The 5105-nt window shown below is 64.7% G+C and overlaps 1 pseudogene; it reads left to right on the top strand.

Annotated features, from left to right (window-relative positions):
* Positions 1-222: 222 nt before the first annotated feature.
* Positions 223-2548, top strand: LOC149431456 (uncharacterized; annotated as a pseudogene).
* The last annotated feature ends 2557 nt before the right edge of the window (positions 2549-5105 follow it).

Below are 5105 nucleotides of genomic sequence, written 5' to 3'. Positions count from 1 at the left end.
TGAAAGGCGGGGAGGCGGTCCTGTACATATCGTCGCGCAAGGAGAAAACAAGGCGAGGGTAGACAAAGAAGTTCACGGCGCGGCCAATCAGAGCGCGGGGCGGGTCTTTCTGTCAGGAGAGGGGAGGCGGGAAGAGGAGATTAGCCAGCTGCGCAATTGGGAAGCGGAACGTCGCCTCACAGAAGGCGGACCGTACCATTTTGCAGCAGAGGGGGGGAAAAAGGTCGAGTTCTGAGGCGCCCGGGAGTACAGTGACGTGGAAAAAACGGGCTCGTTACCGGCGTCCGATAAGGCGCTATTATCCGCGGAACACCGAGGGGAACGAGCAGCGGGAAGCGGAAGAGGGAGCTTGCCCCCCGCTCCGGCGGTGGTAGGCTCCGGAGCGCGCGGTGACAGGCACGGCACAAGATGGCGGCGGGCGGGGTGAGCGCGCAATGGCCGCCCCTGCAGAGGAGGAGGCGGGGGGAGGAGTGAGCGAGCTTTGTTCCCCGGACTGGCCGGGTGGGGAGGAGGCCGTCACCGGCGCGCTCACAGCCCGACCCAGAAAACGCGGCTGCGGCCGGTCGCTTCGAGTGGCGGGGCCCCCCGGGCGGGCCATGGAGAGCCCGGGACCCCCGTGAGGAGCCGCCCGCGCCCCCCTCCTGCATGGCGGACATGGCCCCGGCGCTGACCGGAGCCGCACAGGAAGCTCCTCACCGGATCCGACTCGGCGCCTCGTCCACCGCCTGGAAGAGCCGCCACCGGACTGCTACTACTGAACGGGGGGAGGGCGGAGGATGTACCGGGGGGGCCCCTGATGGACGAGGCACCGGGGCCCCTGAAGAGAGGTCTTAGGAGGCCTCTGCGGGGGCCTAGAGAAGAGGATATGGGGCCCCTGACCAACCTGAACTCTGCACCGGGGCCCCACCGCGGCCTGCTCCCGGGCCCTACACCGGGGCCAAAGAATGGGGCTGGGGCCCCGGGAGAGGAAGACAGAGGGGCTACGGGGCCCGCTGCTGCAACAGAGAGGCCGAAAGATGGGCCGGGCCCCCGAGAGAGGACGGAGGGCGTTCTGGGGCTCGCCGCCACACCGGAGAGGCCGAAAGATGCACCGGGGCCCCGTGAGAAGAGACTGGAGGGTGCTACGGGGCCCCCCACTGCAACGGGACAGGGCTGAAAGATGGACTGGGGCCCCGAGGGAGGACAATGGAGGGTGCTACGGGGCCCCCCACTGCACTAGAGAGGTCGAAAGATGGAGCGGGGCCCCGAGAAAGGAGAATGGAGGGTGCTACGGGGCCCCCTGCCACCCCGGGGAGGTCAAAAGATGGGATGGGGCCCCGGGAGAGAAGAAAGGAGGGTCCTACCACATCAGAGAGGTTGAAAGATGGACTGGCACCCTGGGAGAGAATGGAGGGCGCACGGGGGCCACCCACTGCACCAGAGAGGCCGAAAGATGGGCCGGGGCCCTGGGAAAGGAGAATGGAGGGTGCTGTGGGGCCCGCCGCCACGCCGGGGAGGGCAAAAGATGGGACGGGGCCCCGGGAGAGGAGAATGGAGGGTGCACAGGGGCCACCCTCTGCATCAGAGAGGCCAAAAGATGGACTGGGGCCCCGGGAGAGGAGAACGGAGAGGGCACTAGGACCCACAGTTGCACCGGAGAGGCTGAAAGATGGACTGGGGCCCCGGGAGAGGAGAATGGACGAAGCACCGGGGCCCAAAGATCTTCAGGAGAGGCAGAAAGATGGGTCAGAGCCCCACAAGAGAGTAGGGAGCACCACGGGGCCCTTCACCAGGCTGGAGCCCCGGGAGAGGAGGACGGACAGTGCATCGGGGCCCGCCATTGTACGAGAGCACCCAGAGAGACTAGGGGGCGCACCGGGGCCCACCGCCACACTGGATAGGTGTAAAGATGGATCGGATCCCCGGGAGAGAGCAGGCGGTGCACCGGGGCCCATCGCAGTACGAGAGAGGAAGTTGAACAGTACTCCGGGGCCCGCCACACCCGCCGCCGCCTCTCTGGGCAATGCAAAAGGCCACCTTGCTGGGCAAGACTTGGCACCGGATTCTACGGGGAGGACGGGCTGTCTATCGGATTGTACGCCAGGGCCCCCGGCTGCTGAACAGGGCTCTGCATCGGGGCCCCTGGATTCTCAGGACACCGCGCCGGGGCCCCGGGTCTTGTGCGCGTTGAGGGCGGCTCAGATGTCCAGCCGCCAGCAGGAACTGGGAGCGCGGGCCCGCCGGCTGTGCCGGAGGCTCCAGGTGATCCAGGCCAAGCAGGTGGAGCGGCACGTCAGGCAGCAGCTGTCCGGACTGGTGGAGCTGCTGTCGGAGCGCGGAGCGGCCGGCTTACCGGGGTCCCCGCACATAGAACTGGACCGGCTGGCGTGCAGCTCTTCGGCCCGGCTGCGGGCGGCCCAGGGAGGGTTCGACTCGGACGCCACAGAGAGCAGCTCGGGTGGGGGAGAGCGACGACGAGGAGGAGGAAGAGGATTCGGCCGAGAGTCCGGAAGAAGAGAGGGCAGAGGAGGAGCAAAGCCGAGCCCCGGGGTGAGTGCAGAATTTATCAAAACCAGAGCTGCTGTGCATGGCGACCAATCGGCTTCTAGCTTTCATGTTCAGAGTTTCACTGAACAAGCTGAAGGCAGAAGCTGATTGGCTGCCGTGAGATTTATGTACCTTTTTTCTCATTGTGGTCTCGTTCACACGGGATGTATTGATGTGTACTGTGGTGGAGGGCCGGGCTTACCTGCACAGGTATCCCCTGCGTTCCTGCACGGGCAGCCCCTTTCATGTTCTGGGACACAATGGCTGCACAGACACCACCGCCACTTCGATAACCATGCGAGTGCGACCCTGAAAGCATACATTGTGAGTTCGGGGGGGACACATCCACGTGAGCAGTGACTGTGTTCGTTCAGGTGCTGCGCCCCAATTGGCGTGAATGGAATTGGGTGGATGGGTACACGTGGCCCCGGCACAGGATATGTACTAATACGTCCCGTGTGAACAAGGCTTTGCTTCCAACACCTTCCTGGTCCCTGCTGGACGTGCCATCTACTGTGGCCTCCACCAGCCGGTGTAATGGGCCACAAACGTCACTACACATACCTGGAGGCTTTGTAGTATGAAGTATTCAATGGTTATTGGTCACCCCTGGAACATAGAAGGTTCAGGAAAGCTGCTTATTGGTCAGCATGGCTGCAGCCACTCCCCCCTGTAAGCTTTTGTTTACTTAATTTTTTTGTGAAGGGTTATACCCCCCTATCAGTTTTTCGTACAATTTGTGTCCCATTGATGAGATTTCCTTTCATTTCCTGTGTTGCAGACGTGATGGTGAAATTTTCCTTTCACTTCCTGTGAAGGAGGCACGCTAACACCTAACATGACGTGGTGGGGAGATTTCCCTTCACTTCCTGCGTTGCAGGCGTGGCGGGGAGATTTCCCTTCACTTCCTGCGTTGCAGACGTGGCGGGGAGATTTCCCTTCACTTCCTGCGTTGCAGACGTGGCGGGGAGATTTCCCTTCACTTCCTGCGTTGCAGACGTGGCGGGGAGATTTCCCTTCACTTCCTGCGTTGCAGACGTGGCGGGGAGATTTCCTTTACATTTCCTGGGAAGCAGGCAAGGTAACGCCTAACATGATGTAGTAGGAAGATTCCCTTCACTTCCTGTGTTTGCAGACGTGGCGGGGAGATTTCCCTTACACTTCCTGTGGATGAGGCAAGCTAACGCCTCCTCATTGCCTGGCAAACTTTATCTGTAGAGTGATCACTTGCAGAGCTCTTTTCTGGGGGACAGTGTTTGTGTTTTTGTTTTGTTAATTATAAAGTAGTGAGTCAGCCAACATTTGGGCCCCTTGCATGGGGCAGATACCGGTCACATCAGTGGAGATTTGTGAGCTGAGCAGGTGGATGACCCATCCCACTCAGATGGGGCAGGGAGATTTCCTTTCACTTCCTGTGGAGGCAAGCGAACGGTTGTCCCTTGGGGGGGGGGAGGCTGGATGGCGTCGGCTGTCCCCTGGAGCGGGGGGAGAAGGCTGGGTGGCTTCGGCTGTCCCCTGGAGCGGGGGGAGAAGGCTGGGTGGCGTCGGCTGTCCCCTGGAGCGGGGGGGGAGAAGGCTGGGTGGCGTCGGCTGTCCCCTGGAGCGGAGGGGAGGCTGGGTGGCGTCGGCTGTCCCCTGGAGCGGGGGGGAGGCTGGGTGGGGTCAGCTGTCCCCTGGAGCGGGGGATGAAGGCTGGGTGGAGTCGGCTGTCCCCTGGAGCGGGGGGAGAAGGCTGGGCGGCGTCGGCTGTCCTCCGGAGCGGGGGGGAGGAGGCTGGGTGGTGTTGGCTGTCCCCTGGAGCGGGGGGAGAAGGCTGGGTGGCGTCGGCTGTCCCCTGGAGCGGGGGGAGAAGGCTGGGTGGCGTCGGCTGTCCTCCGGAGCGGGGGGGAGGAGGCTGGGTGGTGTCGGGGGGGGGGGGGGGGGGGATGAAGGCTGGGTGGCGTCGGCTGTCCCCTGGAGCGGGGGGATGAAGGCTGGGTGGAGTCGGCTGTCCCCTGGAGCGGGGGGAGAAGGCTGGGTGGCGTTGGCTGCCCCCTGGAGCGGGGGGGAGAAGGCTGGGTGGCGTTGGCTGCCCCCTGGAGCGGGGGGGGAGAAGGCTGGGTGGCGTTGGCTGCCCCCTGGAGCGGGGGGGAGAAGGCTGGGTGGCGTTGGCTGCCCCCTGGAGCGGGGGGGAGAAGGCTGGGTGGCGTTGGCTGTCCCCTGGAGCGGGGGGAGAAGGCTGGGTGCCGTCGGCTGTTCCCCGGAGGGGGGGGGATGCTGGGTGGTGTCGGCTGTCCCCTGGAGCGAGGGGAGGCTGGGTGGTGTCGGCTGTCCCCTGGAGCGGGGAGGGAGGCTGGGTGGTGTCGGCTGTCCCTTGGAGGGGGGAGGGAGGCTGGGTGGAGTCGGCTGTCCCTTGGAGGGGGGAGGGAGGCTGGGTGGAGTCGGCTGTCCCTTGGAGGGGGGAGGGAGGCTGGGTGGAGTCGGCTGTCCCTTGGAGGGGGGAGGGAGGCTGGGTGGAGTCGGCTGTCCCCTGGAGCGGGGGGAGAAGGCTGGGTGCCGTCGGCTGTTCCCCGGAGGGGGGGGGGGGGGGGAGGCTGGGT

The sequence above is a fragment of the Staurois parvus genome, unplaced genomic scaffold, assembly GCF_062004578.1.
Source record: "Staurois parvus isolate SC_StPar_1 unplaced genomic scaffold, SC_StPar_1.0 ptg002253l, whole genome shotgun sequence".
Classification (NCBI taxonomy): domain Eukaryota; kingdom Metazoa; phylum Chordata; class Amphibia; order Anura; family Ranidae; genus Staurois; species Staurois parvus.
The sequence above is the reverse complement of the archived record's forward strand: the minus strand, read 5'-3'. Positions and strand labels throughout refer to the sequence as shown.